General features: G+C 36.9%; 1 protein-coding gene across 9 annotated transcripts in view; it reads right to left on the bottom strand.

The window, feature by feature from the left end:
- The window catches only part of WASF1 (WASP family member 1), a 102,054-nt gene that overhangs the window by 54,659 nt on the left and 19,726 nt on the right, over window positions 1-27,669 (bottom strand). Inside the window, exon 1 of one of the 9 annotated variants that reach the window (XM_074819353.1) lies at window positions 20,496-20,522. The exons of 7 other annotated variants lie outside the window; for them this stretch is intronic. The gene's annotated coding sequence lies outside the window, so the exon portion shown is untranslated. Of the gene's footprint in view, window positions 1-8,600; window positions 8,617-20,495; window positions 20,523-27,669 lie in introns of those variants that run through there. One more of the 9 variants, XM_074819354.1, reaches the window with a different exon arrangement.

Raw genomic sequence — 27,669 nt, 5'->3', positions numbered from 1 at the left:
AGGCCAAATGATTTGTGTGGGTTCTCATAGTAGAACAAATAAAACAAAGGGTAAAGAAGTGATCATAAAAACTGAAAAGGTTTTCTTTTTGTGTTTATTATTATTTTTACTGCAGTATCATGCTGAGACTTTATTTAGTGCTAGATGCTGAATAAAGACATTACTCCTGCCCTGAAGATCTTAGTTTTAGGGGTCAAATCCCAAATAATTGTGGAATCCTGACCTACTGGTGCCAGACTCACCTAATACTAGAGATCAGAAGGAGAAAATGCTGATTGTGTGACTTGGTTGTATTGGGTTTAATTAAGAGAAAATGCCACTTCCTTTTTTTGAACAAAACAAATTATTTTCCCCTTAAAATGAGAGGGATATACATTTAACATAAAAATGTTCTGTCAAGTATATAATTCCATTGTTACTATTCTGGCTGATCTGTTCAGCTCTTTGTTCCATTTTATTATTCTGGGGTTTCCACAGAAGAACGGAAAAAAGTACTTATTTGCATATTTCTACATCACCAGCATTTCTACATTAACAGCATGTACTATTACAGCTCATACTTTTAGTGCATAGCACTTAAGACGTTTCATTCTGTACTTTTCCATGCCATTTTTTCTTTTCTAACTTTCATTTTATATACAGTTACATTTTAAACTGTTTTAAATGCTGAATTTTATCAAATTATTAATGCCTCTGTCTCAATATTTATGGATGCATTAATAATGCAGAATACATTATTTATCCTTTCCGCAGTAGAACAGGAATTGAAAATTGAAAGGACCATTTTAGATCAATTTCTTGTCCTAAATAAAAACATTAATATACCAGACATATTGGAAACTGTGAAAGGAAGACTGGAGACACAAAATACACAGATAAAGGTAAACTGTGCTAGGTGTACAACAGAACTATGCATTAAAAAGAGAGTTTAAAGTCAAATCTAAGTGACAAACTATCATTTCAGTGACTAGCAGACAAGCTGCATGGACTGAAATTTCAGGTAGAAATAAAAAGTTTCGCTGCATCTTGCTACCTGCTACCATGATAGTGACACCAATCAGAACAGAGGCATCACCTGCTAACAGACATCAGCGATGTAGAAAAGGCAGAGCACTCAATTGTATTAGACGTGATGTAGATGGAACAAACATTATAAATATGACATTTTTAGATCCCACTGGCTTTTTTAGATCAGAGGTTTTTTCATGATTAGCATCATAAAACAGGAAATACAACCCATGACATCCTTGCACCGAGGAATGCATAGAGCCAGTCCAAGACCTCACAGGGAAAGTGCCACTGACTATAACGTACTTAAAATCAGTATCACTGCATGGGCACAAATGCCAAGAAAAATCACCACAGTTGTGCTAATCTTCAGAAGGTGAAAGTATGTAAAAATTAGCATGACTTAAAACAAGCCAGAAGGCGCTCCTAAAACAACTGAATCCTTACAGGCAGAAGTATAGATTACTGAAGGGTATCATACCAGGAGCACAATGCCAGAGTACACAACTCACCAAGGCAAATGCTGGTCCAGGGTAAAGCGTAATCAGCTGGCTAAACAACTAAGTCATTAAGTCACAAAGCAGAGGTTCAGTTTAAAATGAAAGTAACTATGGAAGAAGTTACGGTACAAACACACAAATTAACATATCGCCTAGGCTCAGTGGTATTCACCCAAGGGTTCTAATGAAATACAAGATGAAGTAGCCAAATGACTACAATTCCTTTGGTACCTAAACACTGGAGCTGACAAATGCAATGCCAAGCTTGAGAAACAATAAAGTTCTGAGGAATAGATTTGGGTAAGCCTGAGATTTGATAATATAAAGTATAATAAGGGACAGAATTAGTGGACAGCTCACTAAACGCAATCCATCAGTGAAGAGCCAATATAGTTTCTGTAAAGACAAGATCTGCCTTACAAACCTGCTGAATTCTCTGCAGGGGTTACAACCTTGTGCACAAGGGCAATCCAGCTCACACAGCCTAGTCACTTTTTAAAAAAGCCTTTAAACAAAATTCCTCACTAAAGGCTTTTCAGGAAACAGCTGCCAACACATAAAAGCAAAGGTTGTGGTATGGAAAAATAACTAATTAAAATAGAGGAACCAGAAGACAGGAGTTCAGACTCAGCTTTCACAATGGAGGGAAGACACTTGCACAGGGGGCTGTACTGGGAACTGTCCTGTTTAACACATCCATAAGTAACATGGCAAGGGAGAAGGAGAAAGGGATGGCAGGACATCAGTGAGGTGAGAAAAATCTACTGTGGTACACACTTATTCAAGGTAGTAAGGATAAGTGCCTTAAAGAACAGCAAAAACACCTTATCAGTCTGAGTGATCAGGTAATAAAATGGCTGGTGAAATTCAATTTAGATTCATGTAAAATGATACGTGTATGGAAAACTAATCCTAGCTTCATATATAAAACAAGAGGCTCGTGTAGACCAGTAACACTAAGGAGCAGAACAGTGGGGTTATGCTAGATAATTCCATGAAAGCATCAGCTCAGTGCTTGGCCATACTAAAAAAACAAATTAAGAAATTTAAGAAGTATTATGAAAATTAGGAAATATTAGGAAAGGAAAAGAGTATAAACCACAAAAAGGTCATTCTATAGAATTCTATAAACTTATGTTTGTTCCATATTTTAAATATTGCATGAAGCTTTTGCCTGTTCCTCTCAATAGAGGACACGGCAGAAGTGGAAAGGGTTCTGAGAGGGCAAGAACAACCTGTGTTATGAATTGCCCCCATACAAGGAATGTTCAAATAGATTGGGACTCTTCTGTTTGCAAAAAATGTGAGTTTGGGAGCTGGTATGACAGAGATCTACAAAATCTTTAGTGGCAACACCTTAGACAGACATTAAGTATTCATGTTTTCTTGCAATAAAACAAATGAATGGATATCACATAAAGGTAGGAGGAGCCAGGTTCACAATCAAACACGTGGTAGGACTTCAAACAATGAGCAGCAGCCCCCTGGACTCTGTGCCTGGGACACCAAATGCAAGAAGCTCACATGATGAGGTCAAGGAAAAACCAGACAATCACTTGTGAGAGAGATTCACTGCAGGCATCTAAACAGACTAACCCCCAAAAGCTTACAAAACCTTCAAGCTGAAAATGCTCAGAAGCTGCAAGAGTATTAGGAAGTATCATATGGGTTAATCCTATTCTTACTCTTCTCTAGGCACCTGCTTGTGGCTACTGTTGAAGTAAGAATACTGAGCAAGACAGTTTGGTGCAGAATTCATTATTTGGTTAGCTATTTAGGCACAAAATTTCTTGCAAACTACTAACAAACAACTCACATTACAAAGGCTGAGACAAGGGGGGCACAGTCATATCTAATAACCTTACATAAACTTAAAATATTTAAAAGATAAGCACTCAAATTGCATTCCAGTGTCCTTGAACTCATGCTCACGTGGAGGTTCCTATCTTTAGAAGCCCAAACCCTTCTTGCAACTTAGTTGCTGAACCTATGAAAGCTAGGTAAGATTACTATTATAGTAAAGTTTATCTATAATAATTTATTTGAAATAATATTTCCTCTGTATTTTAGGTATTTACATCCTTTTTAAAAAAGGACATTTACTCTACATTTTTCTAATCTACATTGTACATTTATTCTAATCTTTTATTAACAGAATCATAATTGCTAAATACTTTCTGTACATTACTGTAGGACATTCATTTGTCATGTCATGGCTGTATTTTTCTCATCTTTATTGTTTCATCGGATTGCACCATTAAGTACAACATTACATAAAATTTCTGTTATATGCTATGAAAGCCCAGCCCACTTGAGACATGTTCCTTGGATGGTTGTGTTTTCCAAGTTAATGTCCAGTGGTCAACAAAGGAGAAAAGGTTGTTTTTAAAAAATAAAAAGAAGTCCTGAAGCCTAAACCGTTACACTGGCACTGAAAACCTTGACATACCATTCTGCAGAAGGGAACATTTTAACCAGAACTTGAACTTCCTTCAGGTTATACACAGAAAGACAGCTTACTTTAAAGTAAACCTCTCAGATGGAAGAGTTTATAGAAGATGGGTGATGTTAATCAGTCTACAGTCACTACAGTGCTTCAGAGCCACAGCTGTAGACCAAGGCTCTATTGTGCTTCTCTGTGTTGCTCAAGCAGAAGCATACAGCCAGACTTACGTAAGAAAGTCCAACATGGCCAATCCTATCATACGATTTTTCTTTAACCAAGTTCTGTTTGATATCTACCACAGGGCTATAAAAGATAAAACTTTAATTGAAAGCTCTTTCAGAACCACACAACTCCGGATGGTTCAATACTCCTTCCAATTTCCAACCTAAATGTATTCATGCCCAACCTTATAGATATTTATTCTTTTGCTAGAACCATTGTCTAAGTAGCTCTTCTTCCTTCAGTGTTTACCCTCTCATGGGGGGAGGGGCACAACTCCTTTAAACTTTAACTGTGTACATCAAATAAATCACTCTCCTAGTCCTTAGCTGCATGTATTAAAATCATAATATATCATTCCTGAATACAAAATTTTACGTTAGATCTTTCCAGTGCTTTGTAAAATGGCACTATTTTATTTCTATCTATTTCAGAAATACTTAATCTAACACAGCCTATTATCAAATGTGCCTTTTACAGAATTCAGATTCATTTTTGCTTGGCAATTATCACTTGGGTCAGCTAGCGCTTCTCAGGTTTTCTCATGCACTCTTCTACTGATAAATGTAAAAACGCTTTTTTTGACATTTGCACTTTCTACTACATGTCACCCTAATCAATTCAGTCTTCAGAATTATTCAATCTTTCCTCTATATCATCATGATCTTTCACTATTTAATGATGCTTTTCACAGTCTCATCTACAGATTTCATCAACATCTTTCCACTTTCTGTGTACTGATTAAGACTGGTACCTCCAAGAGCCTTGCAACAAGACACAAGAAAATGAGAGACAGATGCAAATACTGGCATTAGTATCGCCTATGCCTGTTTAGGTAGGTATTTGACAACAAATTATGAGAAGGGTTTTGGCTGACTATAAAGAAGTATTTTTACATATACTAAATAGTGAATACCATTAACACGAGCATGACAAGCAGCACAGTTCTGTGCGACCTGGAAAGTTTTCTTTACATACACACTGTCCATTTTGTAATATACTGTGCACTGAAAAGCTTTTAAATTTTTTTCTTCATTGCTTGTGTTTCTTTTCCATTAAAGATATACTCATCAGGAATCAAAGATAAGGCTGCTTTCAGACTGTTTAAAAGGAATTTTTTGTAAAACTGAAAAATGGAATCTTTTATTCTCTGTGTACAGAACTATTAAAAATAACAAATGTGCCTTATGTGATCTCACCGTACGAGTTTTAACTGCTCTTGTTAAAGTGTATCCAAGGGTCAGATCCAAAATAAGACTCAACACTAAAGGCTAGAGCATAAGAAATTAGGTGGCTGGCTCTAGGGATGGAATTCACAGGCTCCATTAAGCCCCTTCATTGTCTATACACTGTATGTACAGCCTTAGGTACAGAAAAATAGTATTCACAATAGTCAGTATCCTGAGTAAAAGAAATACCTACAACCACCAAAACTAAATATGCAAGAAAAAGGTTTCTGAAATTTTACCTCTTTTATGGATTTAGATACCTAAGGTACACCTGACGTAAGCACCTCAAATTACATTAAACATTTCCCACATTTAGTTTTCTCAACCATATTATCTGTATCCAGACAACTGGATTAATTGATGTTACTGCCCATTTCCCACATAACAGCCTAGACACTAAAGCACTAAGGGGAAACACTGATTCACTAAGCAGAAACTCCCCATCTATTCAGATCCATCCTTCTCACTTTCTAGGAGAGTGCCTTAAGCACCAGGATACAGGCATTGGTACCCTGTATGTTTCTGAAATCTGGCAAAGAAAAAAGAGCTGTGGTTTGGGCTTAACTCCTTACTGTCTATGTGCATCAAATGTGCTCAGCTCATTCCTCCTGGTTTGCATTTCTGTAAGAATGCAGTAGTACAGATGTCCACCCGTGGTTTCTAAACAGCCTTTGCTGGAAGTTCAACACCTAAACGTGCTGATGGCTGCACCTCCAGGCCTGGGCTCAGCACAGTCTTCAAAGTTTATAAAAGTTTTTACTAGAAACTTTAAACAATGGTGATAGTTAATTAGATTTTTCAGTTATTCAGATCACTCCAACCTTGGAAATCTAAATCCCACGCAAACTCAACGCTGGGTAAAACTCAATTTTAGAGGTGAATAGCTGTATACCCGCCTTCCCTGTTGTTATTCTTTGCCAGTGCCATAGACAGCCTGTAAGATTTGTTTCCTCCATTTTGCCTTGGCTTTGCACAGCTCTTCAGCTCTTAAGCAGCACTTCACACATCTGTGTGCTTCTGGAAATTCACCATTTGGTTCTGTGAATTTAATTAAGTGGGATATTTTACAGGTATTTCTCCTAACATTAGTGGTTTTCTTTTTCCTAACATTACTGTTCCTCTACATTAACTTAAAAATAATGCTTTGTCTGGAAAGATGATATTTTCTAGTTCAGGAAACATTTCAAGTATAAGAGACAAATCTATTTATCACCTCAAAAACTAGCTGTCATTTGCCATGATAATTAAATATATGTGTAATGCAGTGATGATAGGAAATGTCAATAATAATTTCTTCAGCACCATGCTTTCTTTAATACTCTTTTAACATATGATGAACATAGACATTTTTATATACCTGTGCTCAATCAGAGTCTCTAAAATTTTAAAGCGCCATTTATTTTTAATTTACTTATTCTCTAATCCTCCCTGCCATAGTGGATTATCCACTGTAAGGCACATCTCAACGAAATCATATGCTTTTCAAGGCTTCTGACAGTTTCTGTGGCTACTGACAGTTTCTGTGGCTACTTCTATCTTAAGTCAAGACTGTACATGTATTGTATGTACAGCTGCATATAAAAAGATTTCTTCCATCCTTCTTCCTCCTCATGAAAAGAAATAAATGTAGTTTACTATCAACAGGCAAAAGCTACTTTACACCATAAAGGAATTTTTAAAGCTTATGAAAATAAATTACTGCAGAATAATAAAAGCTGTTCCATTACAACTATAGGGCATGCTACAGTTCTGCAACACAGAATATATATATAAGCATACAGATGCAAGTATATACACACAACACAAGCAAAACCAGCTGAAGGACAGATTTCTTGTCACAACATAGTAATATGCTTGTGAATTGAAGTCCTTAATACACAAGATAGTTTTGTGAATCTTGCAGGTCAATTTTTTGCCACGTATACTTATCCAAACTTCTAGAGTTTTATATCTATATTTGAATTATAAAAAGAACAAAACCACCCCCCAAACAAGCAAACCACTAATTGTTCTTCACTTTACTTCCCAAAGTGCAGCTCTATTAGTGGTTAGAAGGTTTTCTACAGGTGAGTGTCAACACACTTTATTTACTGCTTCTATCATTCACTTTCATCACTCCATCTATTAACACCATTTCTTGGTGGTAGCAGTAGGTTTGAAACAAACAAACAAAACACCAAGCAAGTGTAGATCAAGGCATAGAGAAAATATTTTTGATTTGTGACTTGCGCAGGCATACCCTGTGAAAATAAATCTGGCTTAATCCTCTTGCCTGAAAAAAATCTGAAAGTTCTTTTCAAGCACTTCAGAAATGCAGTTTCTCTTTAATAAGCATTAGCAGTGAAAGCAGCACTATGGAACAAACATTTCAACCAATCTGTCTTAAAAATTCACTGTATATCTACTAGATTAATGAAAAGGAATAAATATTCACATCTGATATACTGTTTCCATGGATAAAGTTAACATTTATTTAGGAAGCGGTGCTGCTCCTTCTACAAACATCCTGGGAGCCTTTTCTGGAACCACCTTCCCAATAGTTCTGGCAAAGAAACACCAGCTGACTCTGAAGAGGAAAGAAAGGCAAAATTATGAAACTCTTCTTCCCTAGAAGAGAGATCCAAGGGACACAGTTTGCAAAAGAATGGATAGTTAATTTAAGACTAGGAAAGCAGCATTTGTTCAGATCTGTGAACAACCGAGAAAACAGGATGATCTCATGGCTAACAAAAAGTGAATTTATCTTCACTTCAGGCAAATTAAGAATCCTAAATCAAACCGTTCCACCAACCCTGGGTAACGTATGTATTTGGAAACAGTTTTAGAGACATTCTGACTCGGGCATATACCTATATTATCAACTAATACCAAAAACAGAATACATAGTAAAATAGGGATGATAATGGTTTTTTTCAGCACAAACAATGTATCTCACTCTTGAGTTGCAGGGTGCTCTTCAACCTGTCTCCAGTGGAAGGAATCTCTTCAAGAACAGGGACTCTTACAGTACGTTCAGTTCTTGAGAGCTGTACACAGTCCAACACAGAGCTAAAGTTTTAGATTGTGCTTTCCATTGTCAGTTATACACTCAACATACAAAAAAAAAAAAAAAAAAAACACCCCAAAAAACAGCTTGGGAAACAGTATCTTAAAATGTGGATTCTGAAAACTGATATAGAAAGATCACAGTCATCCTACCTTAATAGACAGATGAACCAACAGAAAAAGATACATGCTTAATTCTTCTTCTTCCATGTAGTCCATAATATTTATAAGAGGCCATTTCATCCTTTCCTTGTGTGATGTTACCAAGATAAAATACCATTACAAGCCAGCCCTAAAGAATTTAGTTGTATTTAAGTAATCTTAAAAGCAAACAAAGATAGGAATTTGTGAAGAAAAGGAAATACTACTGTTTCTAAAACTTCCTGAAAGGAAAAGGCTTGGGAAAAGTAATGTTTCCTTCTGTCTGAAAGTTACTCCCTTCACAAGGCACCAGCATCAATGTCACACCCCAATTACTCTTTTGTTACTGATACACACGCTTAGTTAAAATTTTTGTAAGACACTAGTATTTACTGGCATAACTTGGAGAGTAGGCTCAGAGTCTTTCATAGCCTAGATGCCAATTCTGCTAAACAAAACTAAAAAAAAGGCATACACACCAGAATTGTAGTCATAAATACCTACATAGTCCTTAGTGTTATGAGATGACTGTAATCCTGCCAAGCAGACAGATTAAAAGCATGTAAAATGATTAGATCATATTTTTTAAAAAGCCAAAGAGATATACAGGTTTTTCTAAAAAAGTTTAAAATGTCATAGTTAAATTAGTAGATATAAAACTGCTTTTAGAATTTCTACTTACAAAAAAATTCAGTTAGAATAATAAGCTTGCCATAGGAGATACCATGCAAAGAATAAAAGATACGAAGGCTGTATGTGCGTTCTTTGAAGTCACTATGTAAACGCAGTTATTCAGTGTTGCAATACAGACCCCAAACTGGTCTAGGACAATGTTATCAGCTCAATTCTGTTAAGATAAATTCATGATGAAAATCATCATGAAACAAAATTGTATAATGTACAATTTTTTACAACCCACTCCATGAAATAAGATACATTTACCACGTCACATAAAAATATGAGATATGTATTCCAGAGAACAAATGCTAAAGTTTGCTTTTGGCACCTTTGTAGATGATTACCTACTTTTTCCTTCCTGCTATCCTTTTAGCAATGGAGAGCTAAAGACCTCAGATAGCTAACTCAGGTATTATTTAAATATAAAAGAAAAAGAATGCATGAGATCCCAACTGTCATATTAAAATAAAACCTCATACTCTACTACAATGTCTGAAAGGAAGCCTCTCAATTAGAAGTGAGAGATCACGGACTCCCTATCCCAAAAGCCGGTGGAAATCCCAATACTACTAACTGATCTAAAAAGAATGCTGTTGTAGTTCTACTCACTCAGAATAATTTGTAGGAATAAGACCAAAATATATAAACTGGTTAAAGGCAGAAGGAATTAAAAAAGAATTAATACTGTGGTCAAGACAGACACAGTCCTTATTTTGAACATACAAGGCATTAGTTACAATGGTTTTGTTTTGGTTTTAAAAAAAGGAGAGTGAGGAATATTATATTCAGGGGTCCACAGTTCCTAGGTAACACTAGTTCTCCCTCTGTATCTAATTTTTACCTTCTAGCTGCAGGACGAGTAGTTTGCATTTTTGCTGTATTTTATCACAATTATGACAAGCCACCACAGGCAGGTTGGTTACTTTCCTTTTTTTAAAAAAAAAATTGTTTGGTTGTGGGTTTTTTGCTTGGTTTGTTTTGGGTTTTTTCCAAGCTTTTTAATATCACTATCTATTGTGCAGAATGTTTCTTTCCATTATTTTAAGGCCTTTTACAGAAAAACAGTCATACACTCTCAAAATACCCAGCTCAGCATGCTATTTCTGAGAGTGGCTACTTATGAATACCTAGGGAAACCATCTAAGAACAGTGCAAGTGAAAACACACTTCATTACACAGTTTAGCAACTTTTCACCACTGGCAATTTAGGTACTCCCTAAATCATAAATTGTATCCATATTAGTGATTCCTACCGGGGTTATCTATCTAATAATTTTCCTGAGGCTTAGGACAAACCATACTGTCAGCATACACATCCAGAAACAATTAATGGCAAAACTTAACCATTATGAGAAAATCTACTCCCTTGTTTTAAAACATCTGCATCATAATTTCATTACAGCGTACAATAGCCTACCTCAGAAAGCAGCTTCTCATTCACATTCTTCAAGCATTTGAATGTCTTTTTCCAAGCTGAAAAATCCCAGTCCATTCAAACTTTGCTGTAGAAACTAAGGGGGAAAGGCTGTTCAGTTCTAACAGAATTAACTTAGAAAAGTTAAAAAGTCAAAAGATACAATCCTGCAACTGTGAATTGTATCAACTGGGGTCATCTTAATGATCACTTGAATACACAGTGATAGGCTGTAGTCAAAAATCACAGAATAGCCAGAACATATAATTAGATCACATGTTCAGTCTGAAATCTGGGTTTGGTTTTGGGTTTTTTTTCCACTAAAATACTGTATGGGTGGGGGCTGGGGAGCTGCTTAATGGACCATCCTCACTTCTTTACTCCATTATGCCTCAGTGAGTCTGTACATTTCTATACATAATTTTATAAAAGCTCCAAAAGATCAAACAGAAGCATGCTGTCTTTTCCACAAGTGGTCCAAACCAAATCATGGGTATTTCTTACAGGGAACAATGCCATCTTCTTCCTACTACGCATAGCTCCCAGCTGCTCATCTCTCCCTTCTTCTTCCAGTTTTTGAACACATTGAAAATCAGAACTGAAAGAAAAACAAAACCAACCCACAAATAAAACAGCCCTCTGTAAATAAAAATCCATGTACTTCAAATCATTATGCTTCTCTAAGGATTTTCAATCAAATAAAAATCCAGCCATTCACCTAGAATTAAATAACTAATTCAGGCTGAACAACATGGTATTTCATTAATTGTTTCTACTATTTTGTGAGCATAAAAATCAGAAACACAACTATCATCTTTGGACTATGCAGTTCAGCTTTTTCATAGCAGGTTACCCCCCCTTAAAAACCTTAAACCTTGTCAGTACAGGGGCACTACAAAAGTTCTTAGTTTCCATATTTGTGTCTGTTTTGAAAAACTCCTAAAAAAACCCCATATCTGCACGTAAATTACATACAACTATTCACATTTTGTTGTGCTAAAGTATGTAAGTCCTACTCTTCCTCCGCCTTCCAATTCTACTGTTGCATATAAATGCAACTGAAGTGCTTTGTGCAACTCAAAACAATAGTTTCCTTGTACATGCAATTTTGCCCACTTCAGGTCCTCAACTATGCAACTAATTTGCTGATTTTCAAAATAACTCAGACAACAATGATTTAAAAGTTAATTTCGTCTCCTGACTCCTCCATTACTATATTTAATGAACATGAAAGTGAAACCACTTTTACTAGACAATAAACTATGTTTTCAAGCACAGTTGGTAAGTTTCCTTTCTTTATGGCCGCAGATGATGTCAAACCAGTATCTAACATTTTTATTTGATATTATCAAAAGGGAGAGAATGTATTTACAATCTTTTTAAACAACAGTTCAGGATGTTTCCTTTTGGTTTTTATTTTCATTCTTAAAGAGTCATATAACCCATGGTTAGAATGAGAAGTAGCAGAGACACATTTCATGGGGACAGACAACGAGGAAGAAAGAGGGGTGTTATTTGTTGGTGATTGTTTTAAGTCCAACAGCTTGTGTTCATCTGTCTTGAGAATGACAAATCTGATCTGAGATAAAATTATTTAATTTTCCTTTGTCTGTATCCTTATACCCACTCCTCTCTTCATCTTGTTTCTTCATGTATTCTCTCCTTTATTTTTTTTTTTTTCAGTTGAGTAACTGTCTCTCCTCTGCATTTCAATTCTGTTTTGGCAGCTTGGATCTCTGACTGTTCCTTCTTCCAGTCACCAAAAAGCTACACGTTGCTGGGTGAAGAGAATGCATTACCTCACCAGAGTGCCAAAGGAACAGAAAAGAGGCTTAGGTCTGTGATCTGGTGTCAGAGCTTCTGCAGCCAACATTAAGACTAATACAGAAAGTGGAGAGAAAAATGGGATCATTTTTTTAAAGATACCTGTTGCTTTCCTACTGGCAACATTTTCTGTGTATATACACATAGATCTTAACTTTCTAAACCACTCAATTTTTTCCCACGTCCTGTATCTGTTTAAACTAGCCTGACAACCTTAACACTCTCACAATGTAAACTGCCTAATGTCGCATTTACTAAAGTACTTTTCATATTTAAATGTTCATCTTTATTGTAGTGAATATATTTTATGATGCCTTTTTTGTTGGTGGAAATAAAAAGATGAGTACCTACTAAATTCTTTGCAAAGAAACTAAAGAAGGGGGGGGGGGGGAAGTAAGTCTTGAATTTATATAACCTGACAGAATTCTACAAAATCTATGGTATTTCAAAGGTATTTTAATAACTGTTACTGCAATTGCATAAAATACAGAAAGTGGGCCAATAGAAGTATTTACTATATTTAGAGGAATACCTGCTAACACATACAAACCCTGCTTTTCAAATTTCTAATCAAGCCACTGTCTGAAACTAAAGTACACTTAGCTATAACTAGCTGTAAATGTGAAAAACATTTTTTTACATCTACTTCAAAACCATATACACTGATACAACACACTTATTACAGAACAAATAAATTCAGACCTACGTGCAAGCCTGTGCACAACTACGCAACTAGATCACTCAGTGAAGTAAAACCACGCAGTCAATGAAGTTATGCTTGTATCAACTTCTGAAAACATCTCTCAAAGATGCATGCAACCTCAGATCACCTGCCATTCCAGAAGATAATGTGCTGCAACACGATTTGCAGTGTTATCTCACTCCTCCTTCCCTTCCCCCACCTTCCACCCATTTCCTAAGGGAGGAGGAGGAGGAAATACAGAACAGAACACTGAGGACAGTCTTTCATTTGATAATCAGCATTAAAAACAATCAAAGCAAGCCCACATGCTGTAACTAGCATAGGTATGCATGAAAATTTACCATTATCTAATACTGTAGCCAATGTGACATCAGCTTTCACTTTATCTGAAAGCTAGTTAGCTAACATGAAGGGATTTGATTATTCAATACAGTTCATTTATTGTGGAGAATCATCAAAATGGATGAGCATAGAGGCAAACTATCCTTACCCCAACGACAACCTCTCCATGTTATTGCCGATAAAAAGAGAGAGCAGTGGAACTTAGGTACTTTTGTTGCATAATCTTACACCTGTTTCATAAACAGGAAACAGTTACCGATGTAGAAGCAAACATAGTTACTCAGATGTGTTGACCACAGAGCTTTCATTGCTGGCACCCTGGTACAATTGGGCTTCTTGTTAATCAGACACTCTTTTGTTGCACTGTTTCTATGTTATGACACCTGCAGGTAAAACAGGTGAAGTTGTTCTTTGTGCATGTGAAGTGGCAGGAATCCTCAGCTGCAGAAATTCCAAACAGCAAGGATAGAAGGTAGGTCGCTGCGTGCATAACGACAGCCCCTCAAAGAACCGCAGCTACAGGAGGTTAACTTGCTTGGATCAATTCATCATACTGATCCTATTCAAGGTGATTAGCAAAAATCCTTACTCACTTTTTAAATCACGTCTGATGAACACATAGATCTAAAATTCACAGGGAGACACAATCACAGACACATTTGGTTGGAAGTCATCTAGGCCAACCTCCCACTCAAATAAGGATTACTGCCAGTGTTAAACAAGGGCAGCCTTGGCTTTGATTCATCATCTAGAGGTCTGAAAGGATGAAGACTATAATCTCTCTGAGCAACCTGTTCCAGTGCTGCACTATCCTCCTAGAATGTTTCCAGAAAGTTTAAAAAAGTCCAGGGGTTTGAAGTTGTAAAAGCAAGTCAGAAGAACTTTGGCCAATAAACCACAGAATCAGTGCAGTTCAAAAGGACCTCTGAAGACCATCTAGGCCAATCCCCTTCTCAAAGTAGGGTCAGCTAGAGCGGTTGCTCCAGGCCTTGTCCAGACATGTTTTGAGTATCTCCACAGATAGGAAGTCCACAATGTCTGGACAACCTGTTCCAGTGTTTTACCAGGCCCACAGAAAGTGGGTCCATTTGTGCCCATTGCTTTTTGTAATGTCACTGGGCACCATTGAGAAGAGCCTGGCTCAATCTTCCTTACTTCCTTCTGTCAGGCATTTATACACATTGATGAGATTCTCCCAAGCCTTCTCTCCTCTAGGCTAAACAACCCCAGCTCGCTGAGACTCTCCCTGTGTTACAGATGCTCCAGTCCTTTAATCATTTGTGTAGCCTTTCACTCCAGTATGTCCATGTCTCTTCTGTACTGGGCAACCCACTAGACCCAGCACTCCAGATGCAGTCTTGATAGTGTTGAGAAGGGTTTGATGACCTCCCTTGACTCACTGGTGACCCTCTGCCTAATGCAGCTCCAGACACTGTTGTCTGTCTTTGCTGCAACAGCACCTTGCTGGCTCATGTTCATCCAGCACCCCCAGGACCTCTTCTGCCAAGCTGTTTTCCAGCCCATCTGCCCCCAGCATGTACTGGTGCCTAGGGTTGTTCCTCAGGTGCAGGACTTTGCACTTCCTGTTGTGGAACTTCATGAGGTTCCTGTCAGCTTGTCCAGGTCCCACTGAACAGCAGCACAACCACCTGGTGTATCAGCAGCTCCTCCTGGTTTTATATATTTTGTTACGACCATCAAACATTTTTTCATGATCTTTAGAAGCAGACATATTGAAGTGTGTATGAATCACAGTGGAGAAACAAATATAAAATATAAAATATTAAGGACTAACACCGAGGCATTTGGCTGAGCTTTATGATTGTGATTTCTTTCCATCCATTAAATAAAATGCTAATGATAAGTCACAGGTACTTTACCATATGCTTGAGTACAAAACAGAAATATTTTTTTATATTGTATTAAAGAAATCACATGATCTCTGGATTTTTTTTCCTAGTGTTTATTCTTTAATAAATTGTTACAGCCTGCTGGACAGATGTGTAAACATACTCTGGTGGTTTCTCTGTTTACATGTACAGTTGGCACTAGCCCAAAAGACAGGAACTAACAGAACTGCATCTATCTCTACGTAAATTTTATTGTGAGGGAATCATAATATAGCTTTTGTTCTCTCTACAAATCCACCAATTATTTCCCTGATCCAGTTAAAGATAGTGACTTTAATCTTTAAAGTCTCTAGCACTATTGACTCCAAATACCTCGACGGTCTAGGAAAAGGCAAGATTCTTAAAATTTCCTCAGTTGGAAGGAGTTGAAAGAACAGAGACACTTCTGGGAAGCTACTTGGTTTTGGAGCACAGTTTGTATTTCTCTGTCCCTCCCTATTCTCCTCACTGCCCAGGAAAAAATACAGAAAAACCAACTCAGACATCAGACACACATATACCTTTATTTTATGTATTTTTAGAAAAAAACCTTACTTTGGAGCTATTTTCTTTCTGAAGATAAAACATTCAGGCATCAAGTGCTTTGTTAAATTAAAATATACTTGATTCTTACATTTGTCTTTGCAAAGCTCAGTATGCCTACAGTAATGCATATACCCAATAGGAACACAGCAACTGGTTAAATGTTATTAAGAATGCTTTTTAAAAGTTTCAGTTTTTAGTATATGATCAGGCAGTATTATTAAATTCAGTGCTTTCCCTGTAACTGTACTACAGCATTTTAGTCAATACAATATATTTAGAGACTATATTAACAGCTTTTACTGGTTCTCACTGAGAATGGTTAAAAACTCTTTATCTGCATTTTTGTAAAAAAAAAAAAACAAACCCTGTGGAATTGTTTCCTTAAAATGATGTATTTGTTTTAATTTCTCACATTTTTTCCCTTTCAGGAACCATCCCTTTCTAGTAAGCACCCTTTTCAATAAGTGTTCTTTATACACACACCAATAATAATTCATTAAAATTTAAAAGGACATATAACAATAAAAAGCATTAAGTGGTCTGCTCTGTAAAAAGGGCAGCCATTACTGCCAATTTTTTCAGACTGCCATTTAAAAAAAAGATGTAAAATAAATATAAAATATTAACTTAAAGAACTCATAATAACTTTCAATAAAATGATACATTAAGATGCTGGGCTCTTTTTAGGCTTGATTTCTCTCTTTTCATTTACTTAAAGATAAAAGTTCAAAATCTGTACCCATGTTATAACTGTACTTACAACTTTCAAACTTCTACTTATGCTTTCTGAGTCCCTTGTAATGCATCTACATTAGCTTTTTTCACAACTGTAACAGAAATACAGCCACAATGCAGAAAGAACAATTTTTTCCTCCTTCAATTTTGAGAATGCTCAATTAAAGAGCATAAATGCATTCAGAAAGTCATCTCCATTTACACACTGAAAATCTGGATGGAAAAAAGATAGGAATACACAAGATTTTGTAGACAAAGATTATATTAGACATACAAGATTAAAGAACATATTATGGAATGTCATGAAGTTCAACAAAGAAGAAATGCAGAGCACCTCACATATGAGGAAGGGCCGAGAGAGCTGGGACTGTTCACAGCCTAGAGAAGAGAAGGCTCAAGGGGATCTTATAGATGTATATGGATACCCGAAGGGAAGGTGCAGAGAGGAGGGAGCTGGGCTCTTCTCAGTGGTGCCCAGTGACAGAACCAGAGCCAATGGGCACAAACTGAAACACAGGAGGTTCCCTCTGAACATCAGGAAACACTTTTTCACTGTGAGGGTGACCGAGCACTGGCACAGGTTGCCCAGAGAGGTGGTGGAGTCTCCATCCTTGGAGATATTCAAAATGGTCATGGTCCTGGGCAACTATCTGTAGGTGGCCCTGCTTGAGCAGGGGGGTTGGACCAGATGATTTCTAGAGGTCCCTTCCAACCTCAACTATTCTGTGATATAATATGATCTATCATAATATGATGCTCTTCCTAATCTAAATGTACACAGGAATTTCTCACAGCAGAGTATCAAAAATGCTGGAAAACTGTTGTTTGAAGACACCTGAATGTGATTGTAGCATTCTTATTTATATCCAAGTGTTAAAATAAATTTAAAAAATTTAAAAAGCATCTAAATGATTACACAAGAAAAAACAAATCTGCCAAAATTTTTCACCAAATTTCCAGAAACTTTTATTGACATTAGAATGAAAATTAAAATCTTAATTTACCACAATACTCAGAGACTTCTAATGGCATCATAATGTTAACCTAATGCTCACTGAATGACTACTGTTAACAGTGCATAGTCCCAAGCAAGTGTAGTGCATTCTTTGTAATTCCACAGAAAGTCTTCAGTAAATTTTTCACATTCCTGGAAAGCAGTTACAATGAATTTACGCAGAGAGACCTATCTTTGGTAATTTCAAGTAACTTCAGTTATGCATTACAGGGGGGGAAAAAAAAAATACCTGAGCTCACAAAACACACAAAATGTGTGCAATTTTTTGTCCTGTATGCACAAGAGCTCTCTGTACAAACTACACAATTTTGCATATTTGCTACAACCACGGCTTTGCAGCTCTGAATGACATCAACCATCATGGTATCTTCTGCTTGCTTAGAATTTATTACTCTAAGAATCTAAATGCAGACAGGCAGACAAATTCACTCTATCAGCATCAGGGATATAGATGCTATTCAAGATCATAAACAAAGAAACTTAGCAATAAAGATTAATGATCCAATCCTGCAAAGTGATGCAATCTTCAAATGCATTTCAGTGCAAATCAAGATAAAACGATTCCTCACAAGTTTATATTCCAAATATCAGCACGTGCACACAAAAATGTCACAAATCCCAAGTCTCTGCCCTGACCACAAGATCACAGGCTAGAAAACAAGATTCAACATTGTTCCTGCCAACCATTTTCAACTCAACAAATCTAGGATATGGTTGGTTAGATCCAAACACTGAGAGAAAACCATGATCACCAGAATACTTTCAGCCTCCTTGGAACACCACCGTTTCCTGAATGACATAATTCAAGATACACATGGAACCTACCATCCCAATTCACCTGACATGAAGTCCACGCTCTTTATTTAGGACCTTTCAAACATAGTAGAGGGAAAGGGACTGCAGATGAACCAAAATATCTCTAGCTGCAGTTTGCTCCTTACTGACACTTGTCTTTCACTCCCTCCATGTAAGAGATGCACGTTCAGTCCTATGACAGAGACTCCAGAAGAGACAACATGACGGAAACAGACTGTAGCTGCCTAACTTGTCATCAGCATATTTTTGACGGTCCTCAGGAAAGAATATGGTTGGGAGCATACTACATAAATTGTTGTGGTGCCCCTTCTGGATGCTGCTTTTCCAATAGACACAAGCAGGGATCTATGTTGGTGCTTTTGCTGTATTGCACATGTGCTAAACACTGTCCTGTCAGAAATATACAGATCAAGTGTGTCCTGAAAGTGAGCATGTAACAAGATGCTGCCTGTGAGAAACACCCCCTATAGTTGAAGCTATATGGCTCATACAGAAGACCTGGAGAAAAGCCTCCTATGGTAAGTTTTGAGAAAAACAGAGATCCTGTACAGCTAAAGGAATTTGTCTTAACAATTCAAACTAAAAGCTGCATTACCTTATAGAAGGAGATCGCTTCTGGCAATTTCATTGTTCATTTGTAGACTACCTCCCTTAAGGCTTCTGTCAGTAAGCAAACTGCCCATTAGATGCCCACTGTTGACTGGTAACGTCATCTTTGAATTTCATCGGTGAAACACCAAAGTCATGCTCCCTGAATGCTTTTCAGTCTTTTTTTGCCATTGAAACTGTAGACTATAATAATAGAACCTGTTTCTGTCAGGAAAAAAAACAAACCAAAACACCCCGCAAACACAACACAATAACAGCCCCCTCCCTCAATTACAACTAAACTAGGTTGTCAAATTTCAGCTTTCATATCCAAGCATCTTTTGAGAAATATGATGTTTATGTCAGCACTGTTCTGTAACCGGGAATTTTGCAACTGTCTAAAATTAAAATTTGAAATGACATTCTGAATGCCCAAAAAAGAAAAATAATAATTTTGAGATTAGGGCATAAATAGTCTGGGGAGTTGGCTCTTCTTCCAAACTTCTCACACTGTGTTAATTTTAAGCAGTCCACAAAGATCTTTAGCTTTTCGGTATGAAACAAAACAGATAGTTCCCATGTTTCTCACATGTTTTACTAAATCCAAATAAGCCTTCAAGTATATAAATACCTTTAAACAAAAGATGCTGCATAAACAGAATTCTTGAAAGACTATACAAACTGCAGAAATATTTCACAGTAAAGAAGAAACTAAACATTCTGGCTGTAGTGTTTGGGGTTTTTTTGTAAAATAAGTATTTGTGATATATAAGTTGCCAACATTTTTCTATATCTTATTCTGAAAAGCATATATTTCCTTCTCTATGTTAGGATAAGAAATATTCTACTCATTTAAAAAAAAAAAAACAAAAACCAAAACAACAAACCTTCCATAAATATCCAGTATCTCTCTGCAGCAGTTGCTTATGCATCAAAAGCTACCCTCAAATAGATGCTGCCCACATATAATGATTATGCATTTAAACCAGAAAGAGAAACTCTAAAAGAAGGGTGAACACTATCTTTATACCAAAAGAAATTTAAAGAAAAAAAGCCCCAAGAGTTAGAGGAGGTAAAAGTCAAAAATCACACATGTGGTCATAGCCTGAGAACTTCAGCTTCAATTTCCTTACCGACAATCAAAGAAAACAGACTGTGACCTGCATGGTGGGTAAAAAACATATAAGTGACATCAAGCTTGCAACCAAAAGGATTTTTCTTTCCAAAGGGTTTTAAGTTTCTATGAAGACTAATTCATGACAGCAATGGGTTTGCGATCACAAAACACTGACTCAAAATTAGTCCATTTTCATGCTTTAAGCTTAGGAATTTCCTCAATTCATGCATGCACACACACCTCCCATCACAGTGCCCAGCCCTCACGCACTGCAGCAACTGCTTCCTTCATGCTCCAAGACCCCAAATTCCGATGCCATGGGCTGGCCCAATTAGCCCTACCAGCACTGCCTGCTGCTTGGGATCATGAAGCACAGGAGAGGCCATCAGACTGCACTGCAAAAAAACAAACAAACAAACAAAAGTATTTCCCAATCTCTGCAATCTCTGCCCTTCTCCACTGCATGTGCTTTGGTGTTATATACCAGTCCCTCAGAGGATCTCGCATTAGTCACATATGAACATCCTCTGCTCAGCTCAGTCTGCTCCTCCGTCAACCCAGACCAGTTTGGCTCTCTTTGCATATACCTTAATGCTTACTTGTATATTAAAGTCTCTATTTAAAAAAAAAAAAAAAAAAATTTATTCTGTGTGTATTTATATCTGTATCCTAAATCAATCTGGAGGTACTTTTATCTTTAAATAGATTTTATGTTCCACATCCCCAACCCCCAAACGTCAATTCATAGCAATTCCTCCCTGCGCAAAATATTAGAGACAGAAAAACACTGAAAGAATTGTATATGCTCAAAGCTTTTGTTTGCTTTTGCTGTGGTAATTACTGTCCTTTGTATCCAATAACACACAGTAAAACTAAATTAAGACCAAATTATTAAGATTTCACATATAACACAGCTTTCCCTATGCACAATGTGAAACTGAATCTCCCGTACCTTCAAAATAGCAGATTAGTGTATTTTCCATATGCTTGAATTTAAATGGTGAAAAAGACCCTGTAAATTAAATTGGCATCCAGGGAATTCCCTAAACATCCACACTAGGGATATGTTACATTTTCTCATCTATGTACCTGACTAAAGTGCTCATCTGATGAGATTTCAAAAGGCAGAGCTGTTTTTCTTTCTTTGCCTCTTTTCTTCCCCCATTCCCTTTTTTATTTTAATACTCACTTTTGTTTTTCTCCTGATGCCCTTTCAGGTTTCATCAAAATTATTTTGGCTAACAAGAACATCAGTAACAGGGAAAAGACACCTCCCTCTCCCAAACTCTGAACTTTGGTGTAATATTAAATAAGAACAAAAATGGACAAGCTGATCTGAAATCTCTTTACTACAGCAATATTTGATCTGTCTCAGAGATTTCCATAATTTGCTTTGGCTGCTAAGCAACACATTAAATACGATTTGGTATATTTAAATGCATTATTCCTCCTACTGCTCTTCTGACTGAAAAAATACAGTTATAATAACGCTCTTGTCACAGAGCAATGGTATTGAGGAAGGGTCCAGCACTTCAGCAGGTGTACTAATTGTGAGCAAAAGAATACATATTTGTTTGCCCTGGAGTAAAAATTAGGAAATACAGAGAATGCCATGTCCTACAATCTATTTCGAGATTCACTATTGTCTGAATTGTCATGATACCTACACAGGGATTACAATTTTGCCTAAATCAGCCAGCTTGTGGCAAATTAATAGCCAAGACAAACATAAAATGGATAAGTAACTCCACCTGTGGCCCTCTTGAGATCTACTAGCATACTGGGAATTCAGCATGCTGTTCTGAGACTTTTACACACTTGGACACTACATTTCTAGCTGAGAAAAACAACTGAACAAAACCCACTCTTAGTATCAATCAAAAATGGCCCCTGCCCAGAAATCAGAAGCACCACGCTTACAAGTCTTTCAGTCACAATATGCTACTACTGTACCAAAGCACACAGAGACCAAAAATTGAATGTGGATTTCAAGTAGAAGTGCAGAGAAATCACAACAGGCCTCTGCCTTCCAATATACATGCACTACAAATTCAGAAAGACAGTTTTTCAGAATGCAAGAGACCACCCATATCTGAACACCTTCAATTTAAAACGTAAAATAAAGTGCTGTCAAAGGTGGAAAATAACCTTTGACTTTGAAGAAGACAAGGAACATTCAGCTTCCTTTCACATCCTTAAAGCAACTATGTTAATTATGAACTGAAAGCAAGTAATAGCATTTGGTGTGTGGGCAGGAGGGATGCATTGCTACTACCAGCATTTGTCGTGTGTCTACTGAATATGAGCACTTTAGCTCTTAATCTTGAAGTCTTAATTGGTAAAACTAACAAAACCATCAGAACCCCAGGAAAGTTATATTCATGTACATCTTAGTATCTATTTTCCAGATAGAAATAACTCTTGCATTCCTCATTTCTGTCTGATTAACTTTCTGTGCCCTCACTATTCAAATTATTTGCTATTAACTATGTTATTACTAGATGAACATTAGCATGTAATAACAACTCAGCGAGGAACATCATCTTTATTCATCCACATCACTATGACAGATGCTTTTAATTTCAGCTGCAATATTAAAATAATAAACTATTAGATTAGCTTGTCAGAAAAACTTTCGTTTTTTTCTTTTAAAATTTTAATGAACAGGTTAACAAACATTAATTCCTTCACACACAAATATGTCAAACCTCATTCTTCCACTTCCTGTTCAATTATATCTTCAAAAGAAATACTTAAATATAAAAGTGGTAAGAGGCTTAGTTTGACCTCATTATTTATGTAAAAAGAATCCCAATATTAACTGTATTAATCAAAACAAAGTATGTCAATAATTGTATTTCAAATATGTGTGTATAAAGCACGTTTTACTGCAGATATTCATAATGTGACTGTACCATTATTTTTTAAATACCTGTCTATTCTTCCTCCTCTGAAAGGTGCTGGTACTTACATCCTGAAAAAGGAGGTATTCATTAATCTATAAAACAGATTCAACACGTAGTATATGAATGGACACCCTCCTGATACGACATCCTTGAAGGCCAACACAGACTAGTACTGTGCTGGAGTGATTGTGTAAGCACTGATAGTGCTACTACTAAAAAATTTCAGGCACACCACTATACAGCTCTGCAGTAGAAGTAACTTCTCATCACTACAAAGATGAAAATTAAAAAATAAATGTTCCTTTTCTCTTTAATCTACGAGTTTGGAAATTTGGCCCTTTTTTCTAAGATAAAAATCTAAAAAAGCCCTTCTTTGGGGACTGAGCCTTCAAGATGTTTAGGGCCATTTTTCACTTTGATGAGTCCTTGACTCCCAAGTTGTCTTTAAAGTACCACAGATTGTAAGCAGAGTGGTACAAAACGTCTAGCTCTGTTCCTGTTTTGACATGGTAAAAAAACAAAACAAAGCAAAACCCACAACCAAACTCATTGTGTACAGTAAAAAGAGAGACATGGACAAACTTGAGCGAGTAACCTGAAACTGTGAAGTTCAGGAAGTAGCCCTAGGAGATAGAGTTGCTCCACACACCACTACAGGCTGACTGGCTGAGTGGCAGCCCTGCTAAGAACGGCCTGAGGGTTACAATGGACCCCAAGTTAAAGACAAGTCAACAATGCTTTTTCATCACAAATAAGGCAAATGACACACTGAACTATATTAGGAAGAAAAAGAACAAGACAGAAATAAGAACAAACAGAACAAGAAAAGTTGCCATTCCCCTCTAACTCAGTACTAGTAAGGCAATACCTAGCATACTGGTTTGGGGGTTCCCATTTCAGAAAGACTATCAGGAAACTGGAGAGGCTCCCCCAAGCTGGTAAGGGGCTGAGAACTCACATCCTCCAAGAAGACTGGGTGAGCTAGACCATTTCAGCCAAAAGGACTCAGGAGCAATTTAATAACAGCAAATGACAACTACTGGATGGGAGTTACAAAGACGAGGGAGTCAAACTCTCCTCAGTAGTAGCAGACAGTTAAAAGTGAATGGCCATAAACCGCAACTCAGAAGGTTCAGACCAGACTTCTGGAGAAAATTTCTCCACAGGAGGGTGGTGCAGGGCTGGAGCCAGCCACAGATGAGCCTGTGGAAGCTCCAATCTCACAAGTGTTCAAGACTCATCCAAAGGTACCTGGCCTAGCTTAGTGCTGACCATAGTTCTGAGTTGAGCAGGGGTCTGGACTAGATAAAGCGAGGTCCCTAGTTATCATGTCATGTTTTATTTTATGAAAAAACTTTAAAACTGCTAAGGGATTAAAAGAATAGCTGGAGGCAGATACAGAAAACACGAACCTAATTTTCCTAGTGTCATGATAATTATCTAAGAAGTGTAGCACTACCTCCCCTTAAAGTGGGTGTATTCAATACAAAATGAAACAGGAAGAAGTTTGGAATTACCAGTAAAATAAAACGCATCCTTTCACCTGAAGCATGTAACATACAAAGGAATGGTCTGAACTAAACCAATCCTGATGCTATATTAAAGGATTATTTTGTGAGAAGAATGTCATGCAAAACAAACTCACCTGTCCCACATTACTTTAACTTTTCAGTATAAACTATGTATTGCACTCTTCTAGAAAAATAAACAATTACAGAAGTCTGTTTGACATGACAATCAGATTACTGATAACTTATGCATGCAAACTGCTTATTTGATTTTAGAACAATCTCCTTCTACTGTCTTACAGAACTGACATTTCATTTTAACTGTCACCCTTATTGCCTATTTTATTCCAAACTTCCTCATCCCCAAGTTCATTAATAAAGCTTCCCCATCGATAACATCACACTTACAATTAAGAAGTTAATTTAACAGATTCATAGCATAGGGTGTCTCCAGCTTGGAATAACATAGTTGCCAGAATTATTTTCTTCTGAAAAACAGTCTAAGAAGAATAAGGGCTATTTAGAGCTATGATTTCAGAAAGAATGTTAAAGTGTGTAGAATAGTCATCGTAATTATTTCTGACAAAAGCCCAACCAATATGTAAAGTCCAACTCCAAACCTACATAGATGCCTTATTTTCTTGTTCTGCTAGTTTAAAACTAAACATACTGTGATGAAAATGGAAAAGGTGACTTGTGTCTTGAAAAAGAAACCTCAGGAATTCCCTCCAGCCACCTAACTTCCCCGGTCTACTTTTTATAAGGAGCTTGATTCTGTCGAAATCAAACTGCAAAGCCCCCTTGATTTCACAAGTGCAGAAATAGATTTGAAGAGAATTCTTGGAAAAGTTTTGCATAAATCTGCAATGAATACTTAGGTAATAATTTGCTAACAATTTTTTTAAGCAGCACAGACAGAAATCCTGAAATTTCTTCCCCTGTCTTTCTACCCCCAGCACGCAAGTAAAATTGTCCAAGAAGAACAGAAAATTAATCCAAGTAAAACGTAATCCAGCAAACAAAATCAAAAAGACCTTGGATGAGCACCAAATCCCGCTTACTGTAAAACCATACGACTGCAGGTTGACATGAATGCAAGGATCATCAGCAGGGGCTGCCTAACAAAATTGGTACCACAAGAATTTTCTCTATAAAATCCATACATTTTCAAAATACAGACATAGAAGAGACACAGAGATGGGGTTTCTGCCTCAAGGTCAGTGTCAACAGCACAAGAATTTTATACAACATGATTTTAGCCTAAGTTAGCCATGAAGTTTCAGATTGTATAATGTTCTTGAAACCAGACATTGCTGAGGCCTTGTGCAGATTGTTAACCTAAGGCACTGAAGCCTCATATCCCCACTTAAATAACTGGCTCCACAAAATCTTGTGCTGCTATCTTTCAAGAAAAAAGCTTCTGCCAGAAGACAGGATGAAAACCTAACTCATACTCTATAGGATAAATGACAATGGCTAACAAGATACTAGTCTGTCTACATCATCTGTCTAGATGTTCCTTTGAATAAAACAAATATGACCCATAAAGAAGCTCTACTAATACCTACAGGCCTTTCAGATATGCATAAGGTTTCTAACCTCAAGTTGTAGTTTAACCTAATTTTACATCCCATATCCCTCCTCCTCCCTCATATTTTTGTAAGACTGTTTGTACATTCAGGCGTTTTTCTTTTCTTAAATGAGCCCCTGATTTAGGATGGATATGCACTTTGATCCTCTGCATGCTTAGTATTTTTGTTATCTTTCTCTGCTTGCTTTTCTCCCTTCACTTTCTGTTTTCAGTCACATTTTCCACCAATTATATTCGTATACAGGATTTTGTTTCCCAGGTTATTTTGCTTTCCCTTACTGCTGTTCTCTACTTCTCAAATGTACATATCAGCATGTTAGATCTTTCTTTCAAAGCTCCTTCACCTTTTACTTTTTACTAAATTATCTGCACGCAAAATTTATTTTCTTTTTTCCCTTTTCCAGCTCCCAGATTCATTTCCTCCTCCTAGTACATCTTCTATCCTTTAATCCCCCTCCACTCTCCCATTAACTTCAACTCTTCCCAGTGTATACAATGCGTGTGTGTGTGTATATATACATAAAGGTCTCTATCAACATTTACATCATTAAAGAAAACCTTGAGAATATTACTACCAATTTCAAAAGGGTCAGGGCTTTAAATAATATAAGAGAAAAATGGGCAGGTTTTAAAGTGAATTTTCCTAAAGGAAAAAATAACACAGAAGCCTCCAGTGCCCCTCAAACTCAGAGGTATTTGAAAAATCACAAATACTTCTTTTTTTTCAATTCCATCTAACTCTTTACGGTTTCTTGCTGCACTGCTTCACCCATCTTACCTTGGTGATTAAGTTCTATGCCTTCACAGATAATGCCATCTATTGATACCACTCATCCATATGTCTTGCAGCTCCATCACATCAGGTTGTGATCACACACAACTATGAACATAATCACTCTCATTCCATGCTGAAAAGAACCAAAAAATCTTTCTGTTTTGCACACATTGAAGACTGACCACAACAGGAGTTTCCTCATGTTTTCAAAACTGTTGTCTTCTTGATGTAAGTAGGACAAATTGGTGGTCATACTCCCCTTCTCATCATTTGTCAGGTTTAGCACTTCTCAAAGGAGAGACAGAAATTAAGTTGATAAAACACTATTTGAAAATAAAACCAACTGTCAAATAAATGGGTTCAAAGCATGACTGACTAGTCTGTGTTCTTTTTTCAGCCTTTCAGGTGGAAGGGGAGAGCTGTCAGTTTTTTTAGCTGCAAGTTTTTACTCGCTTCTTACTTTCACTCTTTTAGTAGTCATCGATTTTCTTCGCAAAGACCTATTGCAGCAGGCTTGGGAAAAGAACTCTGAAATCTCCCCATCCCATCCCCACCCACAGTCCACCTATGTTAGAAAGTGGTTGTGATAGCATAAGAGGCCCTTAAACCCAACGTTTTCATCTTGTGACAAAAC

The sequence above is a fragment of the Strix aluco genome, chromosome 3, assembly GCF_031877795.1.
Source record: "Strix aluco isolate bStrAlu1 chromosome 3, bStrAlu1.hap1, whole genome shotgun sequence".
Lineage (NCBI taxonomy): Eukaryota > Metazoa > Chordata > Aves > Strigiformes > Strigidae > Strix > Strix aluco.
This window is presented reverse-complemented; position numbering and strand designations above follow the sequence as displayed.